The following is a 14,964-nucleotide window of genomic DNA, read 5'->3' on the forward strand; positions in this document are numbered from 1 at the left end:
AATTCTTCTTGTATGCATTTGAGATTAAGGAGGGGACGTAAGGAAGATTACAGGAAAGTGGGAGAAAGCAAAATGATGACAGGAGAGTTAAGATTAAGTGCTAACTTGCACACTTTTGAAGGAGGGGTCTGAAAGGGTGGTCAGGTATTACAAGGAGGGTTCTGAAAGGGGACATTTCAAAGATGTACCAACCTAGTGCACAGAAACAATGGGCAGGGCAATTAAGGCGAAGATAATCCTTTCAGTAAAGACGTTATAGGCCTGGGGTGTGACTGACTACCCACCAAGACCTGCCCACTTAGGAATTTATGATCAGATTACTCTTGAGGTTACTTTCCATAGAACCCCCTTTTTTTCATCCACAGGAAACAGAAGGGAAAGGGAGTAAAAGTCTCATGCGCTCATGTCTACAAGTATTTGTAAAGGAAGAGATAAGCAGGGGGAAAGAAAGCAAGACTGACAGATGCGGGATCTCTTGTGGGAAAGGATGAGAACAGTCTGGGATTGACGTTTCTTCCCTGGTCCCACCTCCAGGAATTTGATTACAGCCTGCAGTGAGGGTCTGGGGTTGGATTAGGAGAGGCAGCAAGTGACCACGTGGAGAGAAAGAATGTTCACAAGCTCAGAGGAATTTAGGGAGTGACTGACTGCTATTTTTTTTTTTTTTAATTGGCACAAGGAGAGTTCATGGTTTAAAATGAAGAAGGGAAAACATACCAAGATGCAAATGAGAAGAATCTCCATGGCCGAAAAGATACTTCTGAACAGGGGCCCTATGACTATACCCAGTATAAGCCTCCTTTAATCTTTCAAGTACACATTTGTTTTCTCTTCCTAGCTGTTCTATTTCAGTACAACGTAACGGTTCCCCTAGTGCTTACAATATGACTTTCTGAAGATGCTTGATCTTGAGCAAAAAAGGCAAATTGGAGCAGCTTGATCTGGGTGTAAGTCCGGTGCCTTAAATACAGTGGAGGGCTGCTCTCTGTGCATCTGACGACTGCTCACAGCCCACTGAGGGTGGGAGTCACCAAGGAATACTGGTTCCTCTCACTTGACAACTGCACGTACTGTAATAATCACAGACGTGCCACTGAGCTCCTCTACAATTGCCTCCAATTGCTTCCCAAGCAGTACTTGATCTAACGGTGGCACCGGCAACAAGGAACCATCGCCATGGGTTTTGAGAGCCCAGCCTCTAAAGCCTGAACACGGAACAAAGATTGCTCTAACTTCTGAAAATGAACGCACCCTTTGAAATTAAACATAAATTCTCAAATTGGCTGCAAGCTCTTTAATAAGTGCTCTTTGTGGTTTCCGGGAATATTAATACAAACCCAAACATGTCAGCACAATTTCACCCACAAATTTCTCTTATTCCAGCTAATTGCTGTGTTACCTATTTTGCAGAGAGATCAAAGTTAATGAGACAAAGGGTAGAAATGATGTAAAGTTTAAATAGAATTTCCCCCCCGTATTCTGTCTTAACTCTGAGTCTAATTAGTTGCATTATCTTAATCAGGTCCTTAGACTTCTCTGGATTTGATTCCTCAACTGGAAATTGAAAGGATTGGATGAGGTGACCCCCTCCAGCTCAATAGGCTATAATTCAAAATTTTCTGGCTTCACTTGTGCTGTGACAGGAAACTTTATTGGCAGTCTTGGATTACTCGAAGATGCAGCATACTGCTTCAGGCCTATGCCATAGTGGTCCTCCCAGCTGCTCTGATTCCTTCTGTTACAAGCCACTTGGATGGGGGTGAGGCCATGGAAATGCTGTGTCCACATCTAGAGAGTTTTTGAAAAGCTGCCATGTGACTCAAAAATACAAGCTGAGCCAGGCCAGTGTGGCTCAGTGGTTGGGCATCAACCTATGAACCAGGAGGTCACAGTTCAATTCCCAGTCAGGGCACATGCCCGAGTTTTGGGCTCGATCCCCAGTGGAGGGGGGGAGGGGGGCGATACAGGAGGCAGCCTATCAATGATTCTCTCTCATCATGGATGTTTCTATCTCTCCCTCTTCTTTCCTCTCTGAAATCAATAAAAATATATTTTTAAAAAATACAAACTGACTACACTAAGTCAACTTTACAAAGTGACAAACAAGAAACCCTTCAATGTTGTTGTTGTTGTTGTTGTTTATCCTCACCTGAGGATATTTTTCCATTGATTTTTAGGGAGAGTGGAAGAAAGAGGGAAAGACAGAGAGAAACATCGATGTGAGAGAAACAGATGCCCTGACCGGGGCCTGGGCGGGGGAGGAGCCTGCAACCAAGGTACATGCCCTTGACAGGAATTGAACCCTGGACCCTTCAGTCCTCAGGCCAATGCTCTATCCACTGAGCCAAACCGGCCAGGGCAGCCCTTCACTATTATTCTCCTGCTCAGCCTCTGCCCTGCTGGACAGAATTCTCACAGGATATTTATCAGCAGAATGGACCAAAAACAAAAACAACTGTACATGGAGAAACGTTTCTGTCTAATATTCACCCACCTGGAGCTAAGCGCTACAGCTGGTACTGGCAGTGATTTCTGGTGCACCACATAAGGGAAAGCATCTTGCTAAAAGATCAGGCTTCCAGCCTGAAACTTCTGATTTCAGTAGAAAGATTAAGGGCAAGAGCTAATTTGAACTGAGGCTTATTCTAGGTCAGACACAGTTAATCCTTCAACCAGTGCATTTGGTAAACACTCATTATCATCATCCCTTTTCACACAGGCAGAAATTGATGTCTAAACAGATTAAATAAATTGCCTGGAAGCCAGCAACGCCATCCCTACTCTAGATGCTAATCCATGCACTTCACAGTTTGCCTGCAGCCATTTACATGTTATCTTGCCATCAAGGGTGGGGGTAGGGTAGCCAGGAGTATGAAGAAGGGTTAAATTTTAAACTGACAGACAGCATTAGAAGACTTCAATATGTTTCATTTGCAAATATTCTGTCTTTTTTAGAATTGTCCTTACTTAGGCTCGGATCTCTGAAGAGAGCTCTAGAAACTGTATTAATTTGCTTTTCATTTTTCTAACAAAAAAGACTCACTCAAGCACCTCTTACATGCATAGTAACTACTGAACTGACGGAAGAGTAGGTTTGAAAAAAAAAACACACACACAAAAAAAACAAAGCCCTGGCCAGAGTGGCTCCCTTGGTTGAACATGGTCCCAAGCACTGAAGAGTTGCCGGTTCCATTCAGTCGATCCATGTTTCTTTCTTTCTCTCTCTCTCTCTCTCTCTCTCTCTCTCTCTCTCTCTCTCTCTCTCTCCCTCCCTCCCTCCCTCCTTCCCTCCCTCCCTCTCATTCCTCTCTCTGTAAAATCAATAAGAACTTTTTTTTTTCCCAAAGGAAAATCAGAAAAGAACTCTTAAGATGTTGTCCATGAGCTAGGAGGATTATAACCCAGTACATGAAGCCTTTCAAACCCATTTCACATTCATGTTACCTTCTAATGCCTCTTCCCTTCTGCCTATATTACTTTCTGCCTATATTTAAAAATTAGGAAATCATTTATAGTCTATTTTCTTTCAATTTCAGGAATTTGAATCATTCATGTGAATTCTGCACTACCTCTAAAATATGACCCAAGGATGTCCTTGAGCTCTCACAGTAAAATAAATATTTATGTACAAAGTAGTTCCTCACCCAAATCACCACTTCTTCCCTTTTCCTAGTCCAGCCTACTGGAAAGACAGTAATTAAGGTCACCTGCCTGGACTGACACAGCCCTCCCGCTTGGGTGTGCACTGCCAAGGTCTAGCATTTTAGGTTCCCATATATCATTGTGTCATGCTTGTTTTGCTTTAATTTAACTTAATTTTTTCCTAAGAACTCCTTTTTATTCCTTTATTTGCTCCTGCATAAAATGGTCAGACAGAATTAGAGGCCTTACCCACAAGGACCCCAGCGTACAATCATGATTACTTATTACAAGAGAAGGGCGTCTGACTTGCCGCCGCCTTTGATTAATTTCTAACACTTGGATTCTAATAAAGTGTTTTCTTGTTTTAGCCAACACGTCTCTAGGGAACACCAGGTGCTAAAATTAAAACAAAAACATCTCTGCCCTGAGGAGAAGAACAAGATTTCCTTTTCTTGGTTTCCTCTCTGAAACTACCCAGGGCTGAATTGATTATCTACTTCCGTCTAGAATCACTGGAGTATTATGCGGTTTTTTTCTTCACTTTGACAAGCTGTCATGACCCCTATTAGTACACGGACTTTCCAGTTTTTAGGGCAACCAGTAACTTGAGGCTATTTCTTCTTAGGGTAGCCACTCTTGGTTCATTTATTTATTATAAAGCTCCAATGTCTCGTAGAATACATAGGATAACGACTTTTTTGGAAACTGATGCTCAGAAATTGATACTATATAAAATAAATGCAAGGAGTGAAGTCACAAAGTAAAGTAAAAATACGTAATAGAATTATATTCACTCATTATGTTCCTAGTGCAATACTATCCTAAAGCCTCGCCTACGTTTTTCGTTGTTGTTGTTGTTTTTTCCTGGATTTTTTTAGTTGGTTTTTGAATTGCTGGAGCAAGCCTATTTTGCCATGTCTCTTCTCTTTCAATGGCACCAACTACTTTAATGCATGATTCATATATTCAGAATGTTAGAGGCAGATGTGACATTTGAGGTAATTTTATAAGCCTTGCCACAAGAACAATGCAGCGCCCATGGAGACGCGGCCTCTCGGAATAACCACACCTGGGGGACACACAGGAGACAGGGGGCGTGGAAGCAGACTCTCATTAGGCAGCCAGATCTGCCCGTTAATGCTGGGGTTCAAAGAACCACTGGCAGATCATGCTTCTATCTTAGAGAGGCCAAGGAAGGCAAAGGTTCTTGCCCAGAGCCACAAAGTTCATTTAAGTAGGAGAACTAGCACTCACTGGCTCACTTCCTAGGATGTCCTCTTACCTGGTAAAAGACAGAAATCCAGCAATGTCTTTACAATGCACATAGTTGCCCTGAGCCTGAGAGCTCAGTTGCTGAGAACAGTCCCAATACGCCAGGGTTGTGGGTTCGATCTCCAGTCACGGCACATACAAGAAGCAATCAATGAATGCATATATAAGTGGAACAATAACTCAATGTTTCTCTCTCTCTCTCTCTCTCTCTCTCATCAATAAAAAATAAAAATAAAAATAAAATGCACATAGTTATCTTAGTCACAGTCATCTGTGGGCTACTTTCCCAATTGGCTTGTAAATTACCTTGGAAACATCATTCATCCTAAAATAGTAGGCTAACTTGTTTTGTTAAGTGTATAGCCCATAATGGGGGGGTGTTGACGCTGCTGGGCCAGCCCCATCCTCCCTTCCCATCCCACACCCTCCGCACACTCTGGGCACCAGGTGAAAGGAACCTGCCGAACCCAGATCACAATTCACGATTTCACTCTAATCTTTTCAACTTGAACCTGTGCCAATCCTATGCTTCATTTCCTCAGCTACTTTTAATTCTTGCCTCACTTTTTATTGACTACATATTGCAGTGGTAGAGAATGCAGACTTTGAGGCCAGACTTCCTGGGTTTGAATCCTTGCTCTGCTACTATCTAATGTTGGAACCTTGACTAAATTACATAATCTCTCTGTGCTGTGACTTCCTAATCGATAAAATGGGTATAATAAAAGTCTCTGTCTGGTACAGCTGTTGTATTTAAAACTTAATATATGAGAAGCATTTAGAACAGAGCCTGCCACAGAGTATACTGAAAAAGAAAAATTTTTGGCTTTGTTGAAAGTATCTTCTGACTCAACAGCCTGAAGATAATAAAAACAAGTTATGTACCAGGCATTGTATTGAATGCTTTACACACACATTACACTAGTGAATCACAACTATTCCTTGTGTGCGGCTAATATTATTCTCTCTTCTCCTGGCCCTCGTTTTTTTTTTGTTTGTTTTGTTTTGTTTGTTTGCTTTTTTTTCAGACAAGAAAACTAAAGCCAGAGAACTTAAATAACATGCCCACAGTCATTCAGGTAGTAAGAAGCAGAGTCAGGACTTGAACCAAGGTCTGTCTTGGTGTCTTTTCAATCTCTCTGAGAAAAGAGCCTTAGAGTTCTTTTCAAGTTCTTTTATTTAAGTGGATCGCCGTGCCTCCCATATAGGTCAGAGGCTGAAGGGCAGCAGCCGGAAGGGAATGGTCTCTCCTGGAAGGTGTCAGGCATGGGAATGACCACACTATCAGTATCTTAACCCGTCCACCCCGCCTTCCTCTGTGCCACACAGCATCCACTTGGGCTGTACTGCTCGAGGCCACCCCCAACCCCTTGCTTATTTGAGTACAGAGTTCTGATTCTGGTCAAAGTGGCAGTATTTATCATTTCAATATCAGTAGTTCTTGCCATCATTTATTTCTACTTCAGCCGTAGGGTACAGGGAATGTCTCTTTCTTTCCAAGATTAAAAAAAAAAAAATGTGATTTTTCTCTCTTCCTTCAGAGCCTGCAGTAGGCAGTATCTCACCAGTCTTGCCCCACCCTTGTTCCCAGTCATCAACTTCTCTTCCATTTGTCTAAAATGATGTCTTCAGTGGGAGGTCTGGGACTAACGGGCCAGGGGAGGGAAGGGAAGGAAAGTGTCTATTTTGTTAGAGGAACACCATGCACTGCCTTGTCTCTGCTCCTGTACCACCTGCCCATTCCTGCTTCTCCTCTGGAGCTGTCTGCCTCCTTCACCCCTGCCTTGCACCCCAGAACCTTCACTCAGAATCTTCCAGGACAACCTCTGGGTGCACCGATAGATGCAGGTGAATCAGCTCCATGGCCTCTGTTTTTCCCAAAGACCCACCAGTAGCATCCATGCTGGGCTTGGCCCATTGGGCTAAATTTGGGAAGAAGAATAACATGGGAAGGATTTTTACTCTATTTTTTCCCCCCCACACACCATAATATTTAGCTATCAAACTACTAGTGAAGCATCAATCTTATATAAAAACTGCTGTTTAAAATTTTAACCCTGCTATTTGGCTTCTGTAAATGCTTGTTTGCTTAAATAATAAGGAAAAGAAGACTACTCCCATTTCAGAGAGGCCATTAAACCTTCCCCAGACAAAATTATCAGTGCTGGCACCAGGCCAGGCCTTTGGTTGAGGTCTCAAGGCCCCAGCACATAGGGGCTCTTTAAGAACTTGCAAAGGGGGCCGGAAACATCCCATATTTGGGATACAAAGAAGGTAAAAACATATAAATAGGGAAAGTTCCTCCATGTTGGGGTCCAGAATTTGAGAGATATTTTCCTCTGGGCCCGCGCGTAATAAATGTAACTCCATCTCTCTAAGTCAGTGATGGCGAACCTATGACACGCGTGTCAGCACTGACACACGTAGCCATTTCTGATGACACGCGGCCGCTGAGGCGGCCGCATGCCGAGGATGAAACATTTGCTGCTCCTGAGGATGAAACATTTGCGAAATAATGTTTTTTCCTCAAAGTGACACACTACCCGAGTTATGCTCAGTTTTTTGGCGAAGTTTGACACACCAAGCTCAAAAGGTTGCCCATCACTGCTCTAAGTGTTGCTTGGTTCTTCTCTGGTTTTCTGCAACACTAGAAAATGCCAGAGAAGCTGAACATGAATCTTTGTTATATGAAGAGAGGCAGAAAAGCTGTTTGAAGGCAGACTCTAAGTACGGCTCCAGAGGAGGCCAGTGGAGATTGAAATCCTGGTGGGCAGGAAAGAGACCAGCAGAGAAAAGATAAGTAGATAAGACTATTTCTACTGCCAGAGGAAGACTTGAAATGGGGAGACTAGCAGGTGAGCCTCAGACATAAGCCTTTACCCAAGAGTCCCTGTTCCATCCCAGCCTCTCTGGGTCTATCCCACAATTTCCTAACATTCATAGAGCTTACCCTGCTATGTAGCATTTGCTATTCATCAATACATTTGTTACAATTTTTAAAAATGTGGCTGAATGATCCTAAATTATTTTGCAATAATTATTCTTGCTATGATCATATAAATCTCACATTTTTAATCAGCTGTATTTTTGCCCCACATGAACTGCAGAATCTGCTACTGCGGATGGCTGGGTCCCTAATAAGGAGGCTCTGATTAATCTAGCGGTGTCATTAAACAGAACAAATTTCCAGTCTGCAATTAATAAAAATATAATTAAGTACATAAAAGCAACACAGAAGATAATATAATCTTTCTGCTGTGATTCAGAAGTCATATCAGGGTCATCATTATAAACCTCAATTATAGTATTGAGAAGTGTAGGGAGTTTGGTGAGTGGCATTCAGGTTGAAAGAATGCCAGTTAGACCAGATTTTACTCCATGTCTTTATAACATCAAGTACCACATTCATTGATTTTCCCAATATACTGATCCTAGTATAAGCTCTGGTAGAATCCCATAGTTAATTTCAGCTAACTAAGTCCATTCGTCTAGCCTAGTGGTCGGCAAACTCATTAGTCAACAGAGCCAAATATCAACAGTACATCGATTGAAATTTCTTTTGAGAGCCAAATTTTTTAAACATAAACTTCTTCTAACGCCACTTCTTCAAAATAGACTCGCCCAGGCCGTGGTATTTTGTGGAAGAGCCACACTCAAGGGGCCAAAGAGCTGCATGTGGCTCTCGAGCCGCAGTTTGCCGACCACGGGTCTAGCCTATAAACACACACACACACACACACACACACACACACACACACACACACACCCCAACCATATTGTTCCATTTTCATGGGATTATCCTCCCCCAAAATATCCACCTAAAAAAGACCCAATCCTATTTTAAATCCTATTTCTGAATATATTTGGTTGTATTCCTTTTGGTAGAACCTGTTGTAGTTTCTGTTGGAGAGTGGGAATTTTTGAGCACTACTGAGGCCGTGGACTATGCCCCAGATAGAATTGTCAGTGCTGACACTAGGCCAGGCCTTGAGATATGGTCTCATGGCCCCTTCCCAGCACGTAGCCTTCTTTCATAGAACACTGTCAGCTTTCTGAAGAACAGGATGACCCTGTGAATAACATGGTTGTCATTGGCATGATCCTGACGTTGCTTGGGAAAAACTGTTTTGTCTTGGGTTACTTGTTTTGCAAAAACCGGATGTGGTTAATGTGCTTAAAAGCGGTCCTACACAAAGGGTCGCTGCTGCTCTCTGGTCTCCCTGTGTGGAGAATGGCAGAGCAGTCGCCGGGTCACCCAGCCGCCCGGCTAATAAAGGCTCCCTAAATTTTAATTTGGTCTGGGCTCCAGTGGTTATTCACTCGCATCCGCTCCACAACAGTTTCCATTTATAACTTACACTTTCTTTTCTTTCCATACTGCACTTCTTTGTTTAACAAAATATACTGATCATCACCCTCCTGCCCCATCAGATTATTGGAGGGTCTTTTAAGGGGTTCTTTAAAATTTAGTAACTAAACATTTTTTAAAGAAGAAACTATCATTAAATTAAAAATTTCTACAGATCTGAGAACTGTTGGTTGTTTCTAAAAAGCCCCTTTACCTGGTCATATAAATAAGTAACGACCTACCGAAGGCTCTTACTGAACACCGGAAGTCAGTCCTGCAGTCAGTGCTGGGTTGCTGTGGCGACTCAGCACTGATTGCCAAGGGGGCTTCGGATCAGGCCGGGAGAGAGGCCGAGAGAGACAGGCAGAGTCTGAGCCACAGCCTCCGTGGCAGCTGTTGCCTCTCTCTTTCTCTTCAGGCTTCCCCAGCAGTAGCACCCCTCTTTCTCTCCGGGCCTCCGTTGGGGGGCTGCTGATCAGCCCGCCTCTCTGATCAGGCCCGGAGATAGGCCCAGAGATGCTGACTGGCATAGAAACCAACCAATCAGAACCAAATCTGGGTGAACTGTGAGGAGCCAATGGCTGCCTAGGAGGCAGAGTTTTTGATGCTGACTGGCATAGAAACCGGCCAATCAGAACCAAATGGGCCGGCAGGGGAGGGCAGTTAGGGGTGATCAGGCTGGCAGGGGAGAGCAGTTAGGGGTGAGATCAGGCCAGCAGGGGAGGGTCATTGGGGGTAAGATCAGGGATTTCCAGAGAAAGGGATTTATACCCAAGGACTGCAGATGTGAACCTGTTTTTCTTAGTGTACTAATACCTTGGGTTTCAGTTACATATGTAAGTCGCTGATTTAGCTGATCTAATGCGTCACCACTGCAGCACTAAAATTCCACTGATGGTTTGACTAGTAATAGAGACTAGCATCTCTTCCTGCAAATAATTCAATTCAGTTCATCACAAAGAGGGCTAGAAATGTGGTAACACCTGTTCTCATTTTCTTTGCCTCTAGATTAAGAGATGGCTCCCTAATCATGAAGCAGAGGTGACAAAGAGAGATTTGAAGATGTTATGTTGTTGGCTTTGAAGATAGTGGAAGACACCACAAGCCAAGAAATGCAGATGGCATCACGCGACACTGGAAAAGGCAAGGAAATGGATTCTCCCCTAGAGCCTCCAGCCAGGACATAGCCCACACCTTGGTTTTAGGATTTCTGGCCTCCACAACTGTAAGGTAACACATTCTTGTTCCTTTTAGCCACTAAGTTAGTGGTAACTTGTTTATAGTTAGCAATAGGAAAGCAATTATACGTAATTACATATCTCCAGGTGCTATCTCCCACCCCTTTCATTCCCACTGCTTTCCACATAAGTCTCTCTCCCTTGGTAGTCTCCTCTTTTCTGAATCTATCCTCTCAGATTGTTTTCTTGAAAATCAAATCTGATTATGTCACAGGGCTTGAAGTGCATGAGCACTCACTGATTTCTAGTTAGGTTACTTTTTGGGGATATAATTAGAAACTAGAAACAAGAGTTGTTTACAACTCTCATTAAGGACATTTGGTATGATCTCAGGAGGGCTTAACAGGGATGTGAAAATAGCTAAGAAAGCTTAAAACAAATTGAACTATGCACTGAAGAAAGAATGCGTTAACCACATGGGGCTTAGGTAGGTAACAGATTTATCTGGATCTAGCCACGACGGGACAGGGGTACGTTCACGGACTTCAATAGCCATCCGTAAGGCACACTCTGGTTTACAGGTGGGGATACCGCCCCAAGTGCCTTGACCCTAGTAATGCTTCTCCTTAATAGTGACCATGGTTATTCACTCATAGTAAGTTTCATCCTGATTTACAGGCTGGTCACATGAGAACTGGTTGTTATCAGTCAGTCAACTTGTTCACCTCCGGATGCATGCTGAAATCAACCTCAGGACCCTACTAGTGATCACAGAAACTATAGCAAGGTTTTTCTACTCGGTAAGATCTAGAATCCTGGTTGAACCAGACACACTCCTGCCTGGTTCAAGATCACCAAAAAACAGGGATGACTTATCACAGCAAAAAGAAAAAGGTGGGGTTGGGGGGAAGTTCCAAGAAGGAAGGAGAGAGAAGTCAACAATTGCAAATGCCACAAAGGGCACGGGATGGAGATTAAAATTTCCCACTAGATTTGGCAATTAGGTGGTGACTGGTGTTCAGTGGAGTGAAAGGCTGACAAGGGAATGAGAGCGTAGGAAATGGGAACGTTAAGGCTGGAAAACTCTGGGCAAAGGATCCATGCCCTCCTGTCATCTCTAAATAAAGTTCCCTTGGTTTTCACATTTGAATCAAAGAGAATTCTCCTCCCCAAACCCTCCAAATGTTGATTAGCCAAATGTGAGTCTTACCATTTTTCTCTCCTCAGTTAACCTCTGAGGTAGAGGAAACTAATGAGCTGCGCAGTAACTAAAGGTCGAAAGACAAGCGGAAGAAACAAAAGGCCTACTACAAACCCAAACTCAACACAAACAAAAAAGATCAGGCCCCGAGTAAGATGAGCTGTAACAAGTTGTGCTTCAAATTTAATATCCTGGTTTGGATGATTAATAAAAAAAGTATCTGGAGAATTAAAAGCGGCGTTTTATAACCGGAATGCTTTCTTGCATCTCACCCATTATCTTCACCCCCACCTCCCTCCAAATTAATAGCTGTTGCAGAGGTGTGGGCATGTGTGAGCACAAGCTGGACCAAAGGCTGAATTTTGTCCAGTGAGTAGAGTGACTGCATGTGCCCGCCCCCCGCCCCCCAACACACACACACAAGTGGAAACAACATACATATATGCATTTCTAGATGAAAGCACTATTTTCCTTTCTCATCTAGTTGCTATATTTAAAGGGAGGTAAGGGGGGGGGGCGAGAGGGTGAGGGGGTGCTCCTGAATCTGAGCCCAGCTCTTTCTAAACTTGGTTATTCACGTCTGATTCATTCGCTTTCTCTGATTCCGGTCTCTGTCATTGCCCGCTGCTGAGAAGGGGGTCGCTGAATCACTGCCACTCCAGACGAAAGCAATTCAAACCCGGTCCTTGGGGCTTGGAAGGGCTTTTTTTTTTTTTTTAAGCGTCTGCGGGAAGAGCTTCCTACTTTCCGGGGTGACCGTGGAGGGCCGTTTTACCAGTCACCCCGGGCTAGGGAAGATTTTGCTCTCCTGAAAGTCAGTGCGGCACCGGTCACCTCTCCACGGTGGCCTCTGGCCCTCAGGCCTCGGGGCCGGGGGTGAGGCGGGCCCAGCGGCGGCGAGGCCAGACGAGCGGGGCCCGGGGAGTGAGCGGCCCCGCCGCGCTCCCGCCGCTGCCAAAGCTCCCACAATGCAGCGCTGGCGTCCCAGTTCCGTTACAAGGTCTCCCCCCGGCGCCGGCGGACCGGCGAACCGGCGAGGCGCGGGCCGGGGACCGGAGCGGCGGCTGTAACCCGAGTGCCGGCCGAGGGGGGCGCCCCCGCACCGCTCCTCTCGCGCGCGCAGCCCGCGGCACGGCCAAGGGGCGGAGCCGCCGCCGCCCGGCCGGCCCCCAGCCCGGCCCCCCGCCCAGACGCCGGCCGCAGGAGCCAGCCGGCCGCGAAGTCCGCTGCCGCGCTCGCCGGTGCCCGCACCGCGCCCGCCGCCCGGCTCCTCGCCCGGCCTCGCTCGCCCGTCCAACCCGCGGTGGCGGCGGCGGCGGCGGTGCAAGGGGGCGGCTCCCGCCGGCGGCGTCGCTGCCCGCGCCTCGCACACTCCCGCAGCCCCGCCTGGGGCGTCCTCGCTCACCTAGCGCCGCCGGGAGGTGCGCGGAGAGGGCGCCCGGGCCTCCGTCCGGTGCGGGGCGCGCGGCCCGCGGAACCAGGCGCGCGGGAGCTGCGCGGCGGGGACGGCCGCCGGGCTCCGGGCTCCGGGCGCCGCCGCCGCGTCCCCAGCGCCCCGGGCCGGGCGGCCTGCGGGGGCGGCGCAGTTGCGAAACTGAGTGAGTATGGAGTCTGAACTTTCCTTGGCGGCCGCGGTTTCTGGGCAGCGTCCGGGACCCCCCTCCCGCCTGCTCCCCGAGCCCCCGAGCCCGCTCCCTCTCCAGACCTGGGGCTTCTCCGTCCGACCCGCCCCCACCCCGCTCCCGCCGGCTCACCTTTCCCCGCGGGGTCCCTGCTGCGCGACCTCCCCGCCGCGCACACGCGTCTGCCTGCAAAGTGGGCGCTTGTTCCTCGCTCCTCCGTTTCCTCCCAGTGTCCTTGGCAGGGGAGTTTAGAGGCCACTTTTGTTGGGAAGGAAAATGTATGTCTAGTTTCTCTCCTATTTTTTTTCCTCCGAATGGAAATCGGATGCTCGCTTGCCGGGTGGCGGTTTGGTGAAACGCTTTATTTTTCTCCTCTGAAACAATGATTTGTTTATAGGTTTTAAAATTTTTGTCTGAACGATGAACCCTCCTCCGTCTCTATTCCCCCCCCCCCCCCTCCGGGCCGCCGATCTGTGTAGGGAGGGGTCCCGAAGCGGTGACTTTCAAAGTAATTCCGTTTTGCACACTCGAAACTTGGAGAGGGTAAATCGCAGAAAACTTAAGCTTCCACCTGAAGGGACGTGAGCTGTGGACGTGGGTCCTTGCGCGGCGCTGTGTCTCACCAGCCGAGCACCTGGTTGGTAGTCGGGCGTTGCGTGGTTAGGTTAGCATCGCAGAGCCGCCGGGTGTTGCCTAAACCACTTACTTTCTCAGCATCCAAAGGCAGCGAGCTGTGCAGGCGTCGGATGGAACTGCGGGTCAGTGTTGCCCCTGATCTTCAGGGATTGAGAAGGGAAATAAACATGCAGCGCACGTTCTCATAGCTTAAATCCGTCAGGTTAGCCCTGTCAAGACGTCAAAGCATTGCATTAAAAAAATTACTACCGCTTGGCGATGCCAGGATTTTCCAGTATAAGGTGGCTCAGCATTTCATTAGATCTGTTGTGTCCCCAGGAAGTGTCTTTTAATATGTATGGATCTCTGTTTTTCTGTCGGTTAAGGACTGAGTACTCATTTTGGTAGGAGACCTCAGGTTTTCTTTTTCTTTTTCTTTTTCTTTCACCCTTGGGTTGCCAGGAGTTAGTGATCCTGTTTTGAAGGAACAGAAAATAGGAAGATTTCTTGATGGATTTTCAGCATCCTGTCCTTTGCGTGGTTGAGGCATTTAGTGAATGCCAGCTAGCCCTCTGCAGGGAGAGGTGGACACAAGAATCGGGGCGCAGGACACAGCACTGCCATTTAGGAGAGTGGTTTGTGAGTATTTATCTTTTAGTGGGCATATTAATGGTACTTTTTAATTTTATTTATCTCTATGGAGAACTCTTCCCCAAGCCATAGAAATTACATGTGACCATACCCCACTTTAAGAAGACTGAACATAATTTGATGTCTGTTCTATTGAAGAATCAGACCCAACCAAATGTAATTCGTAATGTAGATGATGAAACCTTTCAAAAATCTCCCTCCCTCATTTTCTCTCCTTTTAAGAGTCTCTAGCGGGTACTTTCAGTAATAGACACAATTGGCAGTAATGCATCGAGTTCCTTCTTTCTAGGCTCATTGATCAAGCCTAATTTCTGGGTTTCAGTAGCTTGAGGGGGACATCAGAGAGCTCAGGGGCGGGGCGGGGGGGGGGAGCATAAACCATGTGCGGACAGGGAAGACACTCAGTGTCAACATGCAGGGGAAGGCAGTTGAAAA

At 46.3% G+C, this 14,964-nt stretch overlaps 1 protein-coding gene across 3 annotated transcripts in view; it reads left to right on the forward strand.

The window, feature by feature from the left end:
- The first annotated feature begins 12,822 nt into the window (after positions 1 to 12,822).
- RASSF8 (Ras association domain family member 8) overlaps positions 12,823 to 14,964 on the forward strand; it is a 91,718-nt gene continuing 89,576 nt past the window's right edge. For 2 of the 3 annotated variants that reach the window (XM_079774032.1, XM_079774034.1), the window contains exon 1: positions 12,823 to 13,239. The gene's annotated coding sequence lies outside the window, so the exon portion shown is untranslated. Of the gene's footprint in view, positions 13,240 to 13,283; positions 14,518 to 14,964 lie in introns of those variants that run through there. The other variant, XM_079774033.1, reaches the window with a different exon arrangement.

This window comes from Cnephaeus nilssonii (assembly GCF_951640355.1).
Source record: "Cnephaeus nilssonii genome assembly, chromosome: 6".
NCBI classification, from domain to species: Eukaryota; Metazoa; Chordata; class Mammalia; order Chiroptera; family Vespertilionidae; genus Cnephaeus; species Cnephaeus nilssonii.